Consider the following 14566-nt stretch of genomic DNA (forward strand, 5'->3'; position numbering starts at 1 on the left):
ATCAGGGTGATATTGACATCATAGAATGAGTTTGGGAGGGTTCCCTCCTCTTCTATTTCATGAAATAATTTGAGGAGTATTGGAATGAGCTCTTCTTTAAAGGTTTTGTAGAACTCGGCTGAGAACCCATCTGGTCCTGGACTTTTCTTTGTTGGTAGGCTTTTGATGACTTTTTCTATTTCATTACTTCAATTTGGTCTATTTAAATTGTGTATGTCCTCTTCGTTCAGTTTAGGTAATTCATATATCTCCAGAAACCTGTTGATGTCTTCAAGGTTTTCTGTTTTGTTGGAGTTAGATTTTCAAAAGAGCTTCTAATTATGTTTTGTATTTCAAACATGTCTGTTGTGATATTTCCTTGTTCATTCTGAATTTTAGTAATTTGACTTTTCTCTCTCCTTCTCTTGTTAGTGTGGCTAAGAGTTTATCAATTTCTTTTATTTTTTCAAAGAACCAACTCTTTATTTTGTCAATTTTTTCGATTGTTTCTTTTGTTCCAATTTCATTGATTTCAGCTCCGATTTTAACTATTTCCTGTCTTCTACTACTTTTGGTGTTACTCTGTCCTTCTCTTTCTAGGACTTTGAGCTGTAGTGTTAGGTCATTTATTTGTTGATTTTTTCTTCTTTTATTGAATGTACTCCATGAAATAAATTTTCCTCTAAGTACTGCTTTCACAGTGTCCCAGAGATTTTGATATGATGTGTCTTTGTTCTCATTTACTTCTAAGAATTTTTTTTATTTCCCTCCTGATGTCTTCTGTTATGCATTCATCATATAATAGCGTATTATTTAATCTCCAGGTGTTCGAGTAGTTTCTGGTTTTTACTCTGTCATTTATATCTAATTTCAATTCATTATGATCTGATAGAATACAAGGTAGTGTCTCTATCTTCTTGTATTTGCTAACATTAGCTTTGTGGCTTAAAATATGGTCTGTTTTAGAGAAGGATCCATGTGCTGCTGAGAAAAAAGTGTATTCGCTCTTTGCTGGATGGTGTATTCTATAAATGTCCGTTAAGTCTAAATTATTGATTGTGTTATTGAGATCTGTGGTTTCTTTGTTTTATTTTTTGTTTGGAGGATCTGTCCAGTGGTGAGAGAGGTGTGTTAAAATCACCTAGTATTATTGTGTTGTGGTCTATTTGATTTCTGGAATTGAGAAGGATTTGTTTGACGTATATGGATGAGTCACTGTTCGGGGCATAGATATTTATGATTGTTATGTCTTGCTGATTTATGCTTCTCTTAAGCAGTATGAAATGTCCTTCTTTATCCCTTCTGACTAACTTTGGCTTGAAGTCCACATTATCTGATATGAGGATGGATACCCCTGCTTTTTTGCTGTGTCCATGTGCATGGTATGTTTTTCCCCATCCTTTCACCTTTAGTGTGTGGGAATCTCTTTCTATGAGATGAACCTCTTACAGGCAGCAAATTGTTGGATCTTTCTTTTAATCCAATCTGCCAGTCTGTGTCTTTTGATTGATGAGTTCAGACCATTAACATTCACGGTTATTATTGATATGTATTCCCAGTCATTTGGCTCATTTTTTTTTTTTTTTTTTTGACACGACTTGGTTTCACCTTTATTTGGCTGTTCCTTTAGGGTAGTTCCTCCCTTTGCTGATTTATGTCATTGTTTTTCATCTCTTCCTCATGGAATATTTTGCTGAGAATGTTCTGTAATGCTGGCTTTCTTTTTGTAAATTCTTTTAGCTTTTGTTAATCATGGAAGGATTTTATTTCATTGTCAAATCTGAAGGTAAGATTTTGCTGGTATAAGATTCTTGGTTGGCATCCATTTTCTTTCAGGGCTTGAAAAATGTTGTTCCAGGCCCTTCTAGCTTTTAGGGTCTGGATTGAAAAATCTGCTGATATTCTTATTGGATTCCCCCTGAATGTAATTTGGTTCTTTTCTCTCACAGCCTTTAAAATTCTGTCTTTATTTTGTATGTTAGGTATTTTCATTATAATGTGCCTAGGTGTGGGTCTGTTGTAATTTTGTGTATTTGGAGTCCTATAAGCTTCTTGTACTTGATTTTCCATTTCATTCTTCAGATTTAGGAAATTTTCTGATATTATTTCATTGAATACATTGTTCATTCCTTTGGTTTGTTTCTCTGTTCCTTCCTCAATCCCAATAATTCTTATATTTGGTCTTTTCATAAATCCCATAATTCTTGTAGATTCTGTTCATGATTTTTCACCATCTTCTCTTTGGTCAACTTTGTTTTCAAGATTAAATATTTTTTCTTCAATATCTGAGGTTCTGTCTTCCAGGTGTTCTATCCTATTGGTTATGCTTTCTATGGTGTTTTTAATTTGGTTTATTGTTTCCTTCATTTCAAGGATTTCTGTTTGGTTTTTTTTCAATATCTCTAACTCTTTATTGAAATGATCTTTTGCTTCCTGTATTTGTTCTTTTAACTGTCGATTGGTGTGATCATTCAATGCTTGCATTTGCTCTTTCATCTGGTTTGCTTCCCTGATCGTTTTAATTATGTACATTCTGAACTCCCTTTCTGACATTTCTTCTGCCATGCTGTCATTCGATTTTATTGCTATACCATCTAGGTTTGTTTGGGACATTTTCTTCCCTTGTTTTCTCATATTGCTCAGGTATCTACCCCTCTAGTATTGAAACTCTGGGATATTGCAGATATCCTCTATTGACTAATATTGTCTCTGTAGATTTCCAATAATTCACCTCTTAGCCTTCAGTAGCCTGAAGTCTTGGAGGAACTTGATAATGCAGTGCTCCACTAGGAAGTCGCCCCTCTAGGGTGGTGGCCTTCAGGTGGGGTATATTCCCTGTCAGTGGGCAGAGGCGCCTCCACTTGTTGACTGATGGTCAGTCAAAGGGGGACTAGACTGCAGACTGGGGCACGTCTGATCTGGGCCTGTGTCTCTGGATCTACTACCCTGGTGGAAAAGCCTCACCCAGCAGGGGAGACTCACCCAGTGGGGAAGTTTCACTGGGCAGCTCTCCTCTGAGAAGTTCCCTTCAGTCCAGTACTACCACCTGGACTGGGAAGCCCTCCTGTGCCATATTCCAAGGGGTCCTGACCTACCACCTTGGCTGGGGAGCCTGGCCCTGTGAGGGACTCCCTCACTGAGTGGCCCTCCTCTGCTACGTTCCCTGGGGACCAGAGCTACAGCCTGGGCCTCGGACCCTCACTCTGCGTGGAAGCCTCTCATTGTGCTGCCCTCCTCTGCAATGCTCCCGGTTGACTGGGTTCACCACTCCAGCGGGGGAGTCTCACTGGGGCACAGTACTCCATGAAGTTCCCTGCATTTCGGGCTGCTGCCCCATCCGGGGAGTCGACCAGTGGGAGAGACTCACCTGGTATCTCTGAGTTGGTCCCGAGTCTCTCAATATCTCCTCTTCTTGACTCCTGTGTCCTGTCAAAGGTCCTCTAGTCTCCTGTAGGTGTCTCAGGAAGGGAGCTGCTCTTCCAGTGATGATGGCCACGCCCTCAGGAATAATTCAAAATGCCTGCACCAGCCTATGAAGAAGCCTCTGGCTAACTCTGCAATGTAGGCGGGCCAGCTGGCTTGCTCCGCAATGGCGACAGACCTCGGCGTGGTAGTCAGGCGGAGTCACTCAGTGATGGTGTCTGTCTTTGGCCTGGTGGTTGGGCGGGTTGGCTGCCCACCACCTAGCTCCGCCAGGCAGGTGGGTTGGTTGCCCACTGGCTTCCTCCAAGATGCAGGCGGCCTGACTCACCCGCCAGCTCTCTTTGCAACTGCGACCGACCAGTGATGGCGCTGTCCCCTACCAGTCTTAAAGTAAGGGTATTGGGCTTTAACTTTAATGTTTTTAACTTAGTAGTTATTTTTACCCATTTTATTTAGTATCTGTCTATAGATTATGGCTTAATATACTTTTGTAAGTCACTAACAGATAGTATTACAATGTACAGGAAAACATAAAATGAAATTAACAGGAGTAAAAACATACTTAGTTTGTACATAATCTTGAACCTTGGCTGAGTTATATATTATAACTCCTCTTTTGGATCACAGTAATCTTTAAAATAAAATTAATCTTTGGAAAACAATTTTAGATGAACTGAAGTCTGGCCTCTTTTGGAGCCATTTTAAGATGTAGTAAGGTGGGACTCTACAAGTCCTAGGTATAATGTTCTAGTTCTGATATTTTATAAAGTTTACATATATTGTTTCCTGAGTCTATATGAATGTTAACTAATACAATATAGCTTTATATTTAAAACATGAATCAAAGAAAGGCTGAGAGCGCTTTTGACTTCCTTTTGTGTGGAAAAGTGGCAAATTTTTTTTTATGTTTCACATTATTAACTTTTAAATAGATCATTATTTTTTAGAAATACATGTACATTTTTATCCCAGTGTAAAAGGTAACATAGGTTTAGGTTTAGTTGCAGAACACTAAATGATATAAATAAATCCCTAATAAAATTATTATCCTTATAAGTCTAAATTTATCATTACAGACAACGTTAATTTGGAGAACACCAACTTGATAAAATGTTCTTTTAAACCTTCTAAAGTCTTGTATACCTGGAAGAAATGAACACATTTAATATATAAAGAAGAGTAATAGTACCATAATTACATTGATGTTTTTATTTATTAACCAAGTTTAGCTTTTAAAGAAATATTTAGATTCCGTAATATAGCACAATACTCTAAAATAACAGTTACTGTTTAACCAGAGTTGTACAAACCCTAATTTTTAAATTAGTTGCTCTAGATAATACATGTTAAGAGAGAGTAAATTACTGTTTTAAGAAATCTTTGTTATTTTAACATATAGATTAAAGTTTGGTTTACATCAGTACATTAATTTTGACTTTGGGGAACAAACTTGAATAGCTTTAACTGACTGTGTTACTTACATATAACCAACTTAGTTATGCAGAAACCTTTTAAAATTTACCCTTCATCTATATAGACTTTTTTATCATTTAATTAGACCCTTTTATTGTTTACTTAGATGTATTACACATAAAAACTTTCTTACCTAGAAATTTTTCCTTTTCCTTTTATTAAGTATATTTTATATTTAGAACCTTTAACTTTTTATTGAATTTACATTTGTAACAACCTTTGTAAAATTTCTGAATTTAGACAAATTACTCCATTTTAATAAGAAGAAATATGCTATTTACAGTACTCTATTTGAAACACAGTTGAAACTTTTGGACCCTTTGTATAGAACCATACCTTTTGTGACTTTTAGTAACCTTGTTTTTAGTGATGATACAAAGTAATTTTAAGCCCTTTTTTAAAATTTACCAATTTATGAAAACACTGATAATGTTTAGATATGTTACCCTATGGAATTTAAGGAGTTACAAGTAAGAGCATTTTAACTTTGTAAATTAACCAGATGTCTTTAACAAACACATTTATGATTAATTTTAGATGTCAAATCTATTTTTTCAAAACCAAGATATTACACAAGTGTATTGAACAGTATCAGTCATCTCTTCCTTGTTGGGGAAAAATCCTATAAACAATAGATATTAGACATTTTATAGACATCTTTACTTTTATTTGTTTATCCCTGATTTAAATTGAACCCTTTAAATCACTTGAACTGAAGATACTGGATCCATTTTTTTAATTGAATTTATGCACTCATACACCAATTTTGATACCAAACATATGTAGGCATAACTATACACAAAACAAAGCCCTGCAACTTATTTTTAAAACCTATTAAATTGTAAATTGGCCTCTGAATGAAACAGAATGTAAACAAAATCTTTAAGAGTTGGATAAAATAGTTCTGATCAAGAAAACACACTAACCTAGGCGCGCCAGATAAAAATTATGAACTCAAAAAGTATAGAATTTTAAAAGCCTTCCTGGCTTTCATCTTGATGCAGAGCCAATCATCAGAGGTGAAAAGAGTTAAGGGAATATAGTCGAAGGCCATGGCTCCATCACCCCCTGAGGGATTTTCCTGAAGAGTCAGCAAAGGAGCCTGCTCCCATCCGTCTCCTTGGGACAGCGGTCTCCTTTAGGTTGGGATCAGGGTCTAGACTGTTTTTTCTAGTCTCTTGCATGGCGGTCACCAAAATCTTAGCCTGGTGTTTTGTAGCACGGTCAAAGACCTTTTGGGTCACCTCCAATAGTTGGGAGGTACTCATACTTGCAACTCCTTTGAGTTTGGGGAGTTTTCTATCAGTATCTGGGGCTAACCAAGGGACAAAAGCTAAATTTATGGCCCGTGCCTAGACAAAATGACATGACTGTTAATTATTTTAGTAAAGCAGACTGAGAGAGAAAGGGGAAGAAAGAGAAGGAGAGAGAGAAAGGGAGAGAGAAGAGAGAGAGAGAGGAAGAGAGAGAGAGGAAGAGAGAGGAAGAGAGAGAGAGAGGAAGAAAGGTGGGGAAGAGAGAGAGAGCCAGCAAGTCATCAACAAGTCTGATCTGTCAAAAAAGGAAAGTGTCTCACTAGGTCAAACTGTTGAAAACATGTTAAAAACAAACCGAGATGGAGACTGATGAACAAACAAAAGGGAATAAACAATAACTAACAACAACATGTGACAAAAACACAAGACAGACACTCTCTTCCACTTAATCTGAGCCTCCAGACGGTCATCACAGTCTATTTACCAGAGCTTCTTGGGCCTTGACCCCAGTCTTATCAGACTCCCTGTCACTTGATACACCTACAAGCATTACAATCAAGAACTCAATACACTTAGAAAGATTTACAATCAGGTGCTCAGAACCTTTAAGGTTTTACAATCAAGTCAAGTGGAGAGAATGAAAAAGTTACCTCCAACATATGCAGCTCCACATCCTTCCTTTAAGCCTCTGGATTTACAGATGTGAGCACACCAAAGCTTCTACAGGTAGGCTCAAATTGATCACCACAGGAGGTCCAGACCCTCATGAAGCAGAGAGCTCCCACAACTAGAAAGGGAGGGCACCTCTCTACACCTCAGAGGATCCGGGACTCCAGTGCACCTAAGAACCACAGCCTTGACTCCAGTGAGCCTCTTGCTGGGGCCTCCAAAATGTTACAGTGAGATTGCAATAAATCATGGAGTCAATCCTGAAGCAGGATATGGAACATGTATTCACCAGCTAGTGGTCCAGATTCACCAGCTGGCAGTACAGAGTAAGTTTTCATCCTCTGACCCCCTTTGGGGGTTAGAGCAAAATTTTACAGTTTAAAACCACAAGTAAACTATGTCAGTACATTAATCACAAGGGGCTATTGCTATGATTTAAAACCATAAACAAAAATCATGAGATCTAAAATCATAAGCAGAAGGGGAAGTGGGTCAAAATGAACCTAGTAGGATACAATTTAAAGAATAGTTACAAACATCTAGACAAACATTCTCTGACATTTGGGGTACGTTGCACAAGTACCATGTATTAGAATTGTCATTTTGTGTTGTGAAGCATGTTCTGCTAAGCAACAACTGGTAGGCACAGAGGAGTTTTCTCATGGGAGAAGCATTTCTTACATGACGTGGAGTCTCAGGATAAAATGGAGTCTGTTTGGTCATTGCCCTTATAGCCTGGCCCATAACAAAAGGGGCCTTCTGCCTCTCTTCGCCTCTATGAAAAGGGAAAAAATAAAACAGTTTCTTGAAACACTTGCAAATGTACCATGTTGTACTGATACAATAGACATGCCTACCTAGCAAAGATATGCATGCACGAAAGAGAAGAACAAATACCAACATGGACCAGCAATCTTGGAGACCCAACTTGGATAGGGAAGGAAAAGCAAGCAAAGGATACATAGAGAAAAGCAACGAGAAGTAGGCAAATGGACAACTGGCAGGATGGAGAGTGTGGGACAAAGGTACAGGCACTGCTATACCTGTTGATGAAGTTCATGAAGGAGCAGGCTAAGGGTCGAAATACCTCAGGGCAATGGCATAAAATCAACAGCAGAGAAGAGAGTGGTGGAGAAGCCTACAAAACATACTTGCTTCCACAGTCCTGCCTACCTTAAATATGGCGGCTTCCGAGAGGACCACCAATGGAGCTTAGTATTTACTTGCCAGTGTGGACTATTAGAAAGAGCTGCTGCTTGACTATAATACTTTACATAAAACCCTAATTTGTAAGACAAAATTGTTGGTACAGGATGAGCAAATGTATTCCCAAGATTCAAGTGTCTTCTGTCAGCCTAACAGTAAGAGACATAAAATTTTTCCTACATAAAAGCTCTGAACTGCCCCCATCACTAATCCTACACACTCCTCAAATGCCTACACAAGGCAGAGTTTGCTGAGAAGACAACACTCACTTTCTTATACTCAATCAGATCTCAAAGTATAGAGATTGCATGACAGAATAAATCCCTTCAAATATTTCCGAGAGGTTCATGCTCGCTAAAATTTAAATGACAGAAGTGAACCAAAAATCCTCTTGTGTTGCCTTTGAGCTGCTTGGTTGCTAACACTTGAAACAATTATTACTGACCTTTTTGCAGAATTGAGAAACTTTTGTTGATTTATCATTCTTTAATAAAAACACAAATCTTTTGAAAGATTCATAGATACCTAAGAAAAATTGTTTATATCAAAAAACTGCAACAAATATTGACAATGCTATATAATTTAGCATTTGAGCTGAGAAGAAATGGAGACCACAGTGGTCAGATTTCTTCAATCTTATGGCTGATCCCATACAAGCTTGGAAGTACCCAAGTTATCTCCACTTCTGACAAATTGACCACAAGATCCACAAGAATTGTAAGTGAAAAATAGGGAACAGTAGATAATGTGAAACTCAATCTGTCTCTCTGCTCCCCCATTCCCTCCCCTTCTTAATCCACAAACTCAAGATGGAAACAAAAAGAAAGTAAAATGATAAGATTGAACCTGGAAAAGAAAGGAAAGTTTCATCGGGTGGTAGAAAACGTGCCACTTAAAACTGAATACCCCACCCATTCCAGTGTCTCTGAAATCAGCCAAAATTTTCAACTGGAAAGGAAAAGCCATTCCCACATGTGGACCAGAAGGCTTCTACCACTGCATCTTATTTGCTTCTCTTTTCCTTCCTGGGAAAGATGAGGCAGTGTGATACCAACTGGTACCAAAGAAACGGTGCAGATAGACCATTCTGAATGAGGTCTGGGTGGTGCCAGCTCTGCAGCAATGGAGTACATATTCCGGACATTTGATGTCTTGCAAAATAGTAAAAACAAGAACAAATTATTTTGTTAGAAAATGTACAAAATATGACAAATCAAACCATCCCAACGGTTTTGCTGTTCACATGTGGGTATAATCATATTTTAGAAGAGTAGCAACTATCCATGATTTGGTATCAGCAATAAAGATTCAGAGGTACATTTTGCTTTGTATAACCTCATGTGATGGCACTTTGCCAACTTTTGAAGGCTGCACAGGATAGGAGTCCTCCAAGGAAATATGTGCAGAGTATTCATTGAGCATCTATTATGCAGATAGCAATATACTCAGTCCTCTGTTATATCACTTGATCCCCACAATCACCCTCCAAGTAAATGATTATTGCTACCTACCTTATACAGCTGAAGAATCAAGACTCAAACTAAATTTCCCTAAGGACACAGCTAATGGGTAGCAACGCTGAGATTCATTGTTCTCCTCTGCTTCTAAGCGTACCTTGGAAATAACTGGCCTCCAATGAATGTTATAGGCTGGCAACTAGAACATGTTGTATTTGTAATAAAATGAAGGATATATGCTATTTTGGGAAGAATTGATAGATTGCTTATATATAACCAGATGGGACTCATTAAGAATGGAATAATTTTTCCATTAATTCTGGTAATACTTTTTAAAAGGTGGGGGGGACATCGAATTGTCATGGAATGAGAGAAATGAATGACAGTCCAGTGACCCCCACCCACCTGATTATGTACCTTATCCCTCAATAGCACACCTAGAAACAACCACAAAATAGGATACTATTCTAGAGGAGACACCAACAGGGGTCATTTTTTTAAATTATTTATTTTTTTAATGTTTTACAGACTGCATTTTGACTCGTTGGACACAAATGGGGTACATCATTTTGTTTCTATGGTTGGACAGGATGTAGATTTATACCATTCATGTAATCATACAGGTACATAGGGTAATGATGCCTGTCTCATTCCACCATTTTTCATACCCCCTCCCTCTCATTTCCTTCTACATAATTTAAAGTTCTCCCATTCTTCTCTCACTCCCCCCCCCCCACCCCCTTTATATATCATTCTCCACTTTTCAGGAAAAACATTCAGCCTTTGGTTTTTTGGGATTGGCTTATTTCACTTAGCATGATATTCTCCAATTCCATCCATTTATTTGCAAAAGCCATAATATTATTCTTCTTTATGGTTGAATAATATTCCATTGTGTATGTATACCAGAGTTTCTTTATCCATTCATCTGTTGAAAGGCATCTTTTAATAATTTTTAAATTGTAGGAGAAACATGCAGTCCAGGATGCATTACAATTCAAGTCACATTATCATGAACTGAAACCATGTGACTTCAATGATCATTTAATGATTTTAATGGAGACAAGAACACACTTGTCTGGTTGTCCCTCTTCAGACTTCACTAAAAAGTTCTTTGACTAGGTCTCTTATAAAACAACATTTCAACCGTTAATCAGAAGCCTACCTCTGTTGCTACATTAGATATTTCTAAGTATGGATTTTTTTTTCCAGCATCGTGATGGATTTCCAGTACATGTGACTGGCCCAAGATTGTATTTATTCAATTCTTTTGAATATCACTAGGACAACTCCCTTCACCTTTGCCTCAGGGTGCTGTGTCTTTGTTTTGTTATTTGGTATTTTGACTTGGAGTTTCTCCACATGGACAAAAAGGCTACATAAGAATAGGCTTCAGATTTCAGTCCTTTGGACTCCACAAGGGCATGGCAGAGAGACACTCTGGCCAATGACATCTGTTATTATAGAAGGAGACTATGGCAATTGCACTTGCTGTCCCAATAAGCTGCTGTTAAAATTTGCCATGTAAATAAACGCACACTCCCTGAGCAAATTACTGTCAACTGCTAAGCCCAAGGCAGACCTTCCTCAGGGATTTAAACATGGCTGAGAGTCAATAAAATAATACAGATTGAATGTCTCTTATTCAAAATGTCAGGGACCAGAAGTGTTTCAGATTTCTTTCAGATTTGGGGACATCTTCACATACATAATAACTTCAGAAGAGACCCAAGTCTAACCATGTAGTTCATTTATGTTTTATATACACCTTATACATGTAACATGGAGGTAATGTTATATAGTATTTTTAGTGAGCCTAAGTATTGACTTTGACCCCACGTGATCAGGGGTTGAATTTTTCAACTGTGTTGTCATTTGGGCTCCAACACTATTCATTTTGGAGCATTTCAGATTCCACATTTCTGCATTAAGGATGCTTACACTGTAGTTACTTGGTTTTCTCCTCCTAAAGCCCGTGTGCCTTCACTCCCTCCATCTTGCCATTTTTGGTGTTTGGGTCTTCAAGTGTGGAATTCAAGAGCACTACTGGTAACATTATGATGTCCAAATAGAGGGCTTGCATACTTAGGGCCTGATAGATGAATACTGCAGTAAATACCATTTCCCCAAATTAGAGATAAAATCAATCCCTGGAGAAGGAGAGCAGTGTAAAGACTCAACACCATTGATTCAGAGGCCGTTTGCAAACACCATGTGATAAAGAACTGGGAAATACTGAAGATAACAGGAGCTTGCCAGTAATTAATGGATACTGTTAAACAGTCCTCTTTCCCATAACCATGTGATGAAAAGTTGTGTTAAATAAGGAAGTAGTTTGCATGAAGGTTTTTCGAATATATCCCTGAGTAGATACTTTCCAACCAAGAAGAATATTTTACCTGCTATAGAGCAGGCAAGGTCCATCATTCATTAAGGCCGACCTACAACTTATATTTTTAAGGCAATATGCTTGCTTTTGTTCTGATTCTGTGACTCCAGAGAAACTTTATGATCATCAGCTTGGTATAACTGATACCACAACATCAAGAAGTTGACGTTCATGATGCTCTGGCTGTAGGAAAGGCATCTGTAAATCAATAGACCAGCCTCCTGGTTTATCATGTTCTTCGTGGGAGTTTGTGAGCGCCTCCGTACCACCCAAGAACCTCAGAAGCTGGGCAAAATGAATCCAAACAGCTCTCTTTTGGCCTTCAGCCACAGCATCCCCACTGAGGACTATCCAGGGAGAGTGTAGCTGAGGCATAACTAGCTTCACTCAGCAGTGTCTTCTGTTTAAAAGCAGAAAAACAAAATGTTCTCCCTGCCTAAAGCACATTCCAATTTTCGGATTCCTCCAAAAGCATCGTGCGCTCTCGACAGATCATTCGAAAGCATCCCCCACAATCACAATTACGTTTTGTTCTGGAGAACAGTACTTCTGAAGGCAGATGTTAGAACAACAAGTAGTCATTTTTATTGTGAAGCCTCGATAAGTGTGCTTCAAACTAGTAAATTTGATAACTTCTCATTCCAGCACCCAACGGAGATGTGTCTAGTGTACTTCGTTACAATCAAATGCCCTGCATCCACGGAACACTCATTTAGAAAAAACAAAATACTCCAAATACTTGCAGCACCAAGGCAAAAGAGTTCCTCGCCCAACACCTGTGTGAGATTCCAGATGCTTGAAAATGAGAATCACATTTCTTTATGAAGAAGTCATTGCCCTTTATTTTTTTTTTAAGACAGGGATGCTCCAAAGTGCAATCAATACTTGCCACCTTTCTCCCTCTTCTTTGGAATCTAAGCCCTTCATAAAACACATCATTTCATGATTATGTATCTAAATTTCCTACCTGAATAAGTATGAAGCTAGATGGATTAAGGCTGCTTTATTTGTCAGGGTTGATGAGGCTTAATGTTTGGCTTGGACTTGGAGGTCAGTAATTTTTTAATTAAAATTTTAAAATTAACTTTAAAGGACTGTTGAGCTTTAAACAAAAAAAAAAGAGTGAGAGAAAAATGCAAATTATAAGCTAATACTTACCTTGTGCCAGACACTAGCTGAGAGTTTTTCATGCATTTATAATTTCTCCTAGCTACTGTGCAAGAGTTATTATCCAGCTTTTACTAGTGAAGAAACTGAGGTTCAGAAAGGTCAGGCAACAGTCCCAAGCTCACACCGAGTGAGAGCCAAGCCTATTTGATGTAGAAGACTTTCTTCAAAATTCGCTAGAGTACCTCATCATCATTGCTCACTTTGGGATCAATGAATAAATATAACCAATAGATAAATATAGCCAAAGGCCTCTCTTTGCCTCAGTTTGTACATCTACAAAGGCAAAGGTAATTCACTAGTAATTTTTCTGTTTCCTTCCTACTGTAAGTCTTTATACTATCAAGTGACTTCCACATTGAAAGCCATACTATCAACTATACCATGCAGCAGTGACTCCCTAGAATGTCTGGAAGCCTTTAAAAATCTTAAAACACAAACTCCTATTTATAATCTATTGATTAAACACTATGTTAGCAATCACTATAAATGGGCAATTACAAAAATTGAAGCTGGGGAGCAACAAATGGCCATGGTCTTTCCTAAAAGTTCAAGCACAGTCAACAGAAAAAACAAACGTTTCCCAATGAGTCCAATTATCCTCATGTGATCACAGGGCAGCCTTCGAGGGTGCACCTGTGGAGAAGTGTTGCGGTCACAGTTCTGATGGTATCTTAGATATGCTTTCAGCTAGATTTTCCTTCAGTAGTGCTTCTTGCTTGTGTAGACATGAGCATCTGAGAGCCAAAACCATACAGCTGGGATCCTTAACAGAAATCCAAGTCCATTAGGACTAGATGCCATTGAAATATTGGGGGTTTTAAATAAGGCAAAGTAGTTTGGCTTCAAAGCAAGAAATATTTCTGGGAATATAAGTAAAGTTAGGCATAGGTTCAATCTCTGTTCTGCCACCAAGAGGTCATTTAATAGTTAAGAGTTCATTGATCCACTCTAAGCCTCAACTCCTCACTGATGAAATAAGTTTAATATTTACCTTAAAAAGCTCTTATGAGAAATAAATGAGATAAGTTATGACTAAACCACCATCATAGCATACTGGGTTTCTACAATATACCTGGATTCCTGATCTGGTTTTGTTGTTTTTTTTTTTTTCACTCAAGATCCTATCGACTTTTCTCAAGACAGCAGCCAGAGGGATCCTACTAGAAATGGCATTGCCAACAATATGTCCTATAAGATCCTCTATGATCTGCACTCTGCTCTCCCACCACCTACTTCTCTAAACTTATCCCTGGTCATTGTCCTCTGTGAACACTGCTTGTCCCAGCCACATTGGTCTCCTGTAAGCTCTTGAACATAGAAGGCATGTTCCTGCCTTAGGACACTTGAACTTGCAGCTCTTTGCCTAGAAATTTCCTTCCCCAAACAGATGCATGGCCCATTCCCTCCCTGCCTTCAGGTCTTAGGTCAAAGAGCACCTTCTCAGTGAGGACTTCCTTGACCTTCTTTCCAAAATTATACTCCCTCTGCCCCCAACACTTCCTTTATCTCTTCTTTGCTGTGTTTTTCACCTTAGTATTTATTAC

Source organism: Sciurus carolinensis, chromosome 13 (assembly GCF_902686445.1).
Source record: "Sciurus carolinensis chromosome 13, mSciCar1.2, whole genome shotgun sequence".
Taxonomy (NCBI): domain Eukaryota; kingdom Metazoa; phylum Chordata; class Mammalia; order Rodentia; family Sciuridae; genus Sciurus; species Sciurus carolinensis.